Source organism: Penaeus vannamei, chromosome 10 (assembly GCF_042767895.1).
Source record: "Penaeus vannamei isolate JL-2024 chromosome 10, ASM4276789v1, whole genome shotgun sequence".
Taxonomy (NCBI): Eukaryota; Metazoa; Arthropoda; class Malacostraca; order Decapoda; family Penaeidae; genus Penaeus; species Penaeus vannamei.
The window spans coordinates 45,465,806-45,475,805 of NC_091558.1; the positions used below are offsets into that span (position 1 = coordinate 45,465,806).

General features: G+C 44.9%; 1 long non-coding RNA gene across 5 annotated transcripts in view; it reads left to right on the forward strand.

The window, feature by feature from the left end:
• LOC138863057 (uncharacterized) overlaps window positions 1–10,000 on the forward strand; it is a 15,190-nt gene that overhangs the window by 214 nt on the left and 4,976 nt on the right. For 2 of the 5 annotated variants that reach the window (XR_011398800.1, XR_011398798.1), the window contains exons 1-2: window positions 3,436–3,541; window positions 3,822–4,594. This is a non-coding gene — a long non-coding RNA (uncharacterized lncRNA). Of the gene's footprint in view, window positions 1–3,435; window positions 3,542–3,821; window positions 4,595–4,824; window positions 7,547–10,000 lie in introns of those variants that run through there. The other 3 variants (XR_011398801.1, XR_011398802.1, XR_011398799.1) reach the window with 3 other exon arrangements.

A 10,000-nucleotide genomic window follows, 5' to 3' on the forward strand; every position in this document is an offset into this window, starting at 1 on the left:
GAGCATGTGAGTTGGATGATTATTTTTTGATGTTATCTTTTGTATTGAAAATTGTATTTTTTTTTCCGCAGCAACTATTACATATGGTTATTCTACGGATGGAATTTGGGGTAATTCTCTATATTTTCGCCGCTCCGATATCGACGATTTTGGTATCGTTGGATTCCTCTCGCTCTATACAATCCAAATATGTAGGTTTTATTGCGCGGAAAACTTGGCCCCGGTAGCAGGGGCGACGATGTCGGAGCGGCGGACGTAATATAGAAAAATACCCTAATAATATAACCCACAGTGAAAATAACCATGGTTATTCACATGACTTTCCATTGCAGGGGGAAAGCCGCCCCCTGCGACCCCCCCCCCCCCCCGAGGAAACGAAATCTCCACCACATACTCACGGCAGGATAGAGCGCACACGACCTAGATGCGGAGCCGATAACCTACCATAACCTAGGATTTTTAAGGTACTAACCTGATTGATAAATCTGTCTCGGAGTAGGTGCACTCGGTCCACACTCGGCCATCGCGGCGGCCATGGCGAAGTACTGAACGCGGCGGTTATTTCGGTTAGGAATACGGATTCCAGAGGACGGGAAACTCGACCTTGAGGCCATCGTTGTAACATCGAGAGAGGCGCAAAACCCGCCGACGAGGGCGGGCCACCCTGTTCATCCTGATTATACTACAATCGTCTATATACAATGCTGACTGTGTCAAGGTTAGGATGCTGATTCAATGGGATTGTTACGAGGTAATTGTAATACGTCCGCCGCTCCGACATCGACGACGACTGTGTAACGCTCTAGCCAGCCGGGAATACGGGGTGGAGGTTTTGTTTCCTCGGCGGGGGTTAGGGGGCGCAACCCCCTGCAATGGAAAGTCATGTGAATAACCATGGGTATTTTCACAGTGTTATATTATTAGTGTTATTTAACCCCGCATTCTCCCTGGGACCTTCCATGCCCTCCCTTGCTATCGGGGCCAAGTTTGTCGCTAACGAGGGGTTTCCGCGCAATAAAAACTATGTATTTGCAATGTGGAGAGTGAGAGGAATCCAACGATACCAAAATCGATATCGGAGCGGCGAGGGTAATATAGATAGAAAATTACCGAATTTTGACCTTTAAATGAGTCGCAAATAACTTGGCATTCCTTAATCTGCAGTCTACTGAGTACTTGGCCAAGGCCATGACATATAAATATATGTTTGTGTTTGTGTATGTGTTTGTTTTTGTGTTTGTGTGTGTGTATTTGTATGTATGTGTGTGTGTGTGTGTGTGTGTGTGTGTGTGTGTGTGTGTGTGTGTGTGTGTGTGTCAGTGTTGAGATCGACACGTATTAAAAGTGAGCGTATTAAATATACGATTGCACGCGATACATTTATTTCACACAGAAAAACGAACCCATTTTTCACACCATGTTCCATGAAGTCTCGGTATATATATATATATATATATATATATATATATATATATATATATATATATATATATAATATATATATATATACATATATACATATATACATATATACACACACACACACACACACACACACACACACACACACACACACACACACACACACACACACACACACATATATATATATATATATATATATATATATATATATACATATAGATAGATATATACCTAAATATAGACAGATCGATATATAGATATATGCCTACTTTCTTTCCCTTCCGTAGAATAGCGTACATGTTGTTTCCAGAAGAATAATGTCATGTTTTTTTCCGTTTGCGCAACTTCGATAATTTTGTACAATATCAGTGAAGTGGAAATGGTATTTTTGTTACCTCACTTCTATTAACCTTTATCATTTTGTATCATTTTTACAGTCCATTTCATTGACATTGTTGCTATATGATTATTGTACTATTAGTGTTAGTATTATTATCAATATTTTTTTAGCATTACAGTTAGCACTACTAGAAGTAGTAGTCATTATGGTTATCGCTAATATTGATGTTGTTATCATTAGTATTAGTATTATCATCAGTATCATCATTACCATTGTTATCATTATTGCTGTTATTATCAGCATTGTTATTATTGACATGATTATCATTATCTTCATTATATATTTTTTAAGTATCATTATTTCTATTATCATTATTATTACCATTATAATTATAGATAAAGACATTATCATTGTTATTATGATTATTACCATTATAATTAACATTATTGTTATAATCCCTGTTGTTATTATTGTTGCTCTTAAAATCATTTCATGTTCATTATAATGATTATTATTTGTAGTAGTAATAGAAGTAGTAGTGTCAGTATCATTATTATTGTTATTATTATCATCATTATTTCACTTTAATTATTATTGTTGTTATTGTTATTATTATTATTATTATTATTATTATTATTGTTGTTGTTGTTGTTGTTATTCTTATTATTATCGTCAGTATCACTATTGTTATTATTATCATCATCATCATAGTATTAGTATTATTATCATTATCAATACTATTGTAGTTATTATTAATATTATTATCATTATTATTATAGTCATTACTATCAATATTATTATTATTATTGCTATTCTTAAATTCATTATTACGATCATCATTATTGTCATTACTATTATGATGATTGTTACTCTCCTTATTATTATCATTATTATCTGTTCCATTGTTGTTGTTATATCATTATTAACATTAATGAGATGAAGTTAATTCCATCATATTGTTTTTTTCTTTCTTTCTTTCTTTCTTTATCACCTGCAAACTGTGTGCACCAGTGACCGTCTTATGCAAAGGACACCACCCCACCTTTCCCTCCCTTCCTCCCTTCCCTCCCCCCTCCCCTTCCCTCCTTTCGTCCCCATCCTCTCCCCCTGGCTCTCTCCCTCCCTTCCCCCTCGCTTCCTCCCTTCCTCCCTCCGCCTCCCCTCCCTTCCTCCCTCCGCCTCCCTTCCTCCCTCCGCCTCCCCTCCCTTCCTCCCTCCGCCTCCCTTCCTCCCTCCGCCTCCCCTCCTTCCTCCCCTCCCTCCTCCCCTCCCTTCCTCCCCTCCTTTCCTCCCTCCGCCTCCCCTCCCTTCCTCCCTCCGCCTCCCCTCCCTTCCTCCCTCCGCCTCCCCTCCCTCCTCCCTCCGCCTCCCCTTCCCTCCTCCCTCCGCCTCCCCTTCCCTCCTCCCTCCGCCTCCCCTTCCCTCCTTTCGTCCCCATCCTCTCCCCCTCGCTTCCTCCCTTCCTCCCTCCCCCTTCCTTCCTCTCTCCGCTTCCCCTCCCTCCTCCCCTCCCTTCCTCCTTCCGCCCCTCCCTTCCTCCCTCCGCCTCTCCTCCCTTCCTCCCTCCGCCTCCCCTCCCTTCCTCCCTCCTCCCCTCCTTTCCTCCCTCCGCTTCCCCTCCCTCCTCCCCTCCTTTCCTCCCTCCGCCTCCCCTCCCTCCTCCCCTCCTTTCCTCCCCTCCCTTCCTCCCCTCCCTTCCTCCCGCAACCCTCCCGGCCGCGTGCTGACCCGGAGTCCCTCTTCCGGCGTCGCAGCGGGAGTTCGACGAGACGGAAAGTAAGTTCACGAATCATCCGTGTCAACTTTCTTTTTCCGGTTCGTTTCGTCCAGTCCTTTCTTTACCTCCCCAGCAGATACGGGAAGACTGATGATATGACACACGGTCACCTCACTGCGTTACAGTAAATGATGTGACATTAATATATATCTAATCACATATTTCAATAAAAATTACGTTTATTTTCTTCACCGCTCAGTTTGCATGTTCTCCCTTCGCCATTGCTTGTTTTAATACTTCTTGATGACGAAGTTCCAAACACTACGCTTCTGGCCACAGTTTCACGTTGTCTGGCCAGTGTGCCTCACGCCGCAGCCTCCAGGCCCCAGAGACATGGCCAGGTCAACCAGGTTCCTCGTGCAGGGAGTTCCCGCCGTGCGTGGGAGCCTAGCAAGACTGCATCGGCATTGCTTGGGGATTTCGACAGGGGTCAATTTCCACGGAAAGGTCAACAGCAGAGGGCCTTGTATTCGCCGGCAGAGGTCTAGCTGAAAATCTTTTATATGACGAGGAGGGAGAGGAAACTGTAGGATCGTAACCTGGGACGATTCCTGAGGACAAGATTAGCTGTAGATGCGAAAGTGGGTTACCTGGGCACCTGGTCGACGTCGCAGGAAATGCCGAGCTCGTCAGGAAGGTCAAGAGCAGAGCAACGGACTGTGATAACAAATGTTCTCTTGTTTTTCAAATATCCGAAATAAGTTTTTATTCTCTGGTAAAGTGAAGTTAATTTGAGGTTCTAACCCACTAGTCTTATAACTTATTAGCTTCTTGTTGATTTTGCAGCCACAGTATTGTGGGAATTCTGACTTAAAACCTCTAACTTTTTTCCATGGCTCATAGTCAAAAGTTTAACGCTCATTATGCAACATAAATATATATATTCCCAGGGCATGCGAGGGAGTCTGACTTGTAGTTCTCAGACCTCCTGGACCTCCGAGGAACCGCATACGACCGCCTGGCACCACGCTGCTCCCAGGACGACGAGCACGCCCCTGAACTCGCTTCGATGTTCCTCGGGGAAGGGGGAGCTCTTGGTCCACTTCGGCTGCGTAAGTACATCAAGGACTTTTTTTCCCTGAGAATTTTCCTGAGCAACCCCGAGTGATCTAGTAGTTGGTGACTAATTTATGATAACCTTGAAATAGTTTTTCAGTTGTCACGATGTAAATCCTAAATCAGAAATTTGTACCTAGAAATACTCCAAACTAGTGAGTTTCCCATCTGGGTCATCATATGTGTACAGATGACGAAAAGCTTAGATTTCCCCAACACCTTTCAGTTGACTGTGTGTCATTATCGTCACCCACGCATGACAAAAACTCAGGAAAAGAAATCCATAACATCTGCAGTGTGAAGGATGAAGAACTTGAAAATCGATTTCTTCAGATTCTTCGCCGACGAGCTCATGATGGGGCCTCACCCGTCCAAGCGACAAACCAGCTACGGTGTTTGCGTGCGGTGTCCTTCATTGTGCGTGTGCTTGTTCGTGTGTGTGTGTGTGTGTGTGCGCGCGCGCGCCCGCTAGTAACGTAGACTGGTATACATTAGATTTTTTCTTTTACCCGTTTCAAAATATATCTTGACATTTTACAGGATTACAAGTGAATTATAAACGGATCAGGTGTTGCTTTCATTTCCGATGAAGGCGTAAAGGAATTTCAGTCATTTTTTTAATAAGTCAGTATAGGTCACTGAGTCTACACTTACTGTAACGTCCATCTAATGATATCAACTCGATTTCATACACGTGGCAACTGTCTCCTATTCATTAATGTTGTTTCGCTTAACCATGGTTGCTGATTGACACACAAGGTATGATTTCTTTTTATACATTTTCGAAAAGAGGCCTCTGCATATCCCTCCACTGCAGGTTGCTAAGAATGGTGTCAATCTTACGTTCAACCAGAAGAAAAAAGATCCTTGAAGTAATGATATATTTAATAAATTTCAGCAGTTTCTTGCACCTGACTCGTGAAAGAAAATGTCGGCCATTCTTGATAACCGTTTTCTCTCACACTCGATGCCTGCCACGTTTTCTCTTAAGCCATCATAACCATGTGTTTAGACATACGGCGGGGTGATATGGGAAGCAGTAATAGTTTATTTTCTTTTATCGTTCGTTTTCCCTTCGCCATGTTGAACAAAGTGCTCACCCGCCTCTTCTCAAGCATCAGCCCTTTTATCACTGGGAATGTTGCTATTACTGGTAAAATGTCCACCACTGATGACGTCACAGGCGTGGATCTTATTTTCTACCTTGTCTAAGGTATATACAGGCTCTGATACTGTCGGTATGACAGATGTGGGATATATCGCCTTTTCTAAAAAAAAAAAAAAAAAAAAAAAAGAAATCCTTTACCTGACACTCCAGTAAACAAACTTTATAGCATATTCCTTATGTAGCATTCCATTTTTTTTTTTTTTTTTTTTTTGGGGGGGGGGCTTCTTTTTTGGCCTGGAGAAGCTGGCCATGGTTGCCACGAGGATTGCCCTGCCTGTAAATATCAAAGATCTCCCGAACTCTCTTTTGTTCCCTGAGGTTGTTTTAAGGATCCAAGCAGAAGTTGTCAACACTGATTACGATATATTTCGCTGTGCTAATCATATGTACGTGATTTGAAGTGGGGTTTAAGTCAGGCAGAGATTGAAAATTTCGTGATCTATTAACAACTGTGTAAATCGTTACTGTTGCAAAGCGTTTGCAAATTGCTCTTTTGCAAGCTGGCTTCTGACGTCATCAGTGCCAGATCCTTTCCAGTTACATAATCTAGTCTATCCTGCCACGTGACATTTACTAATCACATACTGCCAGGGCTCAGTTGCTAACAAAAGCCTTCAACTCTTCAACATTTTCATGACACCGACAATCTCCAAGTGTAGGATGCTCGGGATTTAAAATCTTGCCGTGCGCGATGGATCTGGAATTTAGGAGGAGAATCAATGTGGCACCTCCTCCGCCCTGTTCGAATATACAAGTGCCAAGACTACGCATTGTTGTCACCGGACTTCTGAACCAACTTACTCGGGACAGTGCCACTAGCATTAGTCAGTGGGCCTGTTATCCCTGTGGTCGTATAGGAGTGACTTTCCATAATCTTGGGAGCGGTTTTTGTTTCAGGAGCTGATGTGCAGTCTGAAATGCGACTAGATGGGACCGTAGAGTTTATTGGGAGAAGGCTGTACATTTACAGTTAGGCGTCATTTTTTTCCTTACTGTACTCTTGCACTTCAGATCTTTGTTGCTGCTGCCATCAGTCATCGTGAAGACCTCCCTTTTATTGCCACTATCATTATCATCATGATCACATTAATTATCATTATCACCAAGCTGTTCTTCCGTGATTATCACTATCATAATTATCATCATTAACAACGTTATTGTTATATATGCCTTTCTCTCCATTTGCTCTGCCACTGTGAATGACAGTAATCATAGTCACTGTCAACTTTTCATTATATTTACAATAGTTTCAATGAACATTGCTAACGTGATCTAGAAGATTTTTGCCATGATGACTACTCAAGTTTAAACTTTGGACTCGCTTTCATTTTGCTCGAGAGAGTCATCTGAGTCATCACCTGAGTCATCGCTGATTCACTCATCAGACTCAGTAAACCCTGTCGCACACTCTATACCAGCTTCACGAGAGAAAAAAACTTTCTGATGACTAATGTATTGCTTCTAAATGTTCGGAGTCTGTCCGTCATTATTCACTTACCGACGACTGCTAGCTGTTATTGCTAATTGCTAGTTTCAATGCCACAATTAGTGAACGGTTGTGCTGATAATTAGATCTCATTCCCTGCGTCTTTCTCGGCGAAATTTGGGGTCAATGGCCTTGGTTTGCGAAAGGCCTTTCCGCCGCGAGCGAGACTGGCGGCCGCGGTTATCCCTTTCGCTATCCTTGTCTCCTTCCTTCTGTCAGTTTGTTATTTTTTCTGTTTGTTTGTGTCTGTTTATTCAGTCATTTATCTATCTGTTTACTTACGTTTCTATTTGTCTGTTTATTCATACTTTCATGTCAATATATTTATCTACGAATTCATTCATCTACTCATTAAAAAGAAAGCCAATTACAGCGACCGCTTTGGTTGAAATTGCTCACGCCTGAGAACTTATGCGTGACCGTGATTAAGGATGCGCTCCCCCCTCCCCCGCCCCGACCCCCCCGCCCGCCCCCTGACCCGAAGCCCTTTGCCTCGACGCCCACAGGCACTGGGTCGTCGTGTCCTCCCTGCGCTGCTCGCTCTTTCCAGCTGAGCCGAAGAGACGCGTTCAGACTGAGAAATGAGAAACGGGTAGGCGAGGTGCGTCCGGCGCTGCAGGCGTGTCTCTGCTTAGCTCCTGTGTGACATGAATGCATAAATGTATGCATGCATGTGTGTGTGTGTGCGTATATGTATACATATATAATAAAAAATATATATATATATACATATTTGTATAAATATATACATATGTGTGTGTGTGTGTGTGTGTGTGTGTGTGTATATATATATATATATATATATATATATATATATATATATATATATATATATATATATACATACATATATATATATATGTGTGTGTAGAGAGATATATACATATATACGTGTATGTGGATATATATATATATATATATATATATATATATATATATATATATATATATATATATATATATATACGTATATACATATGCACTTACACACGCGCGCGCGTACATATATATATACATATATAAATATGTGTGTATGTATATATATATATTTATTTATATGGATATAAATGAAGATATAATGAAGAAGCAACCTTCCGCGAGCGTTGCGACGCCTTCCCGTCCCGCGGCGTCAGCATCAGAGCCGTCCGGGGAGCGGCCCCTCGCAACGCCTCCCGCAGCGTCCTGCTCGGCGACAACACCGATAAAAAGCCTGGCTGTTCAGAAGACAACACGTGACGTCATTTGACACAGAAACGTCTGTAGTTTGTTGCCCCCTTCAGCGGCGGCGGCGGCGAGGGCTTCTCGGCCATAAGAACGTAGCGAACGGCGTCGCGGGCGAGGGCGCGCCGGCCCGGAGCCTCAGACCGCGGGCGGACGCGCTGGAGGAAGGATACGAGGCGCGCGGCTCCGGCGCTGAGAAGGACGCTCTCGAGAGATCGACCCGCGCGTTTCGCCTCCTGTGGGTGCGGCGATTGCCCTGTGACTAAACAAAGAAGGAAGGGGCGACAGTAATAGCGGCGTGACTGGACATTTTGTAGCTGTTCAGTATGAGGCTTCAACGAGAACTCAGCGGTGTTGTGCTCTTGTTAATCGGCTTATGCCACGCCAGCGACGGGCCTCACTCAGGGCCGCGGGACAGTCAGGAGGGCGCCCGCCAGGCCCGCCTCTTCCCCGCGTCGTACGAGGCCTCGTTTGAGAGGGACGCCCGCAGGCTGGTCATCATCAACAACAAGGCGTACGACCTGTCCGAGGAGGAGCAGAGCCGCATGTGGGACCTGCACCTCAAGAAGGGCTACATCCCCGGGGCGGACTCGCTCGCGGACCCGCCCGCCCTCAACGCCCCCGTGGCCGCTGTGGCTGGCTCCGGGGGCGGCGGCGCGGATAGCTACTCGGGTCGGGGCGGCGTCGAGATCACCAAGAAGATCGGCAGCAGCCGGAAGCCGGCCAAGGCCTCGCGCTTCGTGGCGGACCCCGACAAGCAGAAGCTGATCGTGGCCGTGGACGCGGAGGAGATCGAGCAGCTGAAGCAGGAGGTGACGACGGTGAGCGCCGCCGACCGCGTGGTGACCGAGAGCCCCGCAGAGGCGTCCACGGTCCTCTACGAGTACACGCAGACGTCCGTCCTCTCGTATCTCTGGCGGGAGTTCCTGAACATCGGCGACCTGCTCGGGCGCGAGGTCGTCGACAACATGACCAACACGCTGTGGTATTTGTGGCAGTCCATGGTGAAGTTCGTGCAGTCGCGGGGCAAGAGGTCGCTGCCGGGGCCCTCGCCTGACCTCTGACCCCGAGAATCTGCTCCGGCTTCTCGGATCGCTCGTTGGCTTTCTCGTGCCTGCCTGGAAGCCGTGGGCAGCCGATGCGAGCGAGCGCCGCCCGCAGCGCCCGTGCATCGAATGCGCGCTCCCGGCTGCGGCCGGAGGCATTCTCTCTCCCAATCCTTATGTACAAATTTATGATATGTAACATGGCTTACCTTAGAGAAGGGCATTTATAACAATAAAATGTAAGCTTTCATAATTTTTCAAATGATTACTTTCATTGACATATTTTTTCTACCATATATTGTAAGTGAAATGTAGCGAATGGTAATCTAATGGAAGGTGACTTAATCTGTACGACTCCTGACTGCATATATTTTGAATGGCGAAATGGCCTAGAAGCGCCTTTATAAGGAACAGCTTCAGTCAGATACGATAGTATTCCGCAGTGCTATTTGCGAAATTACATTTAGAGCAAGCGTGTCTG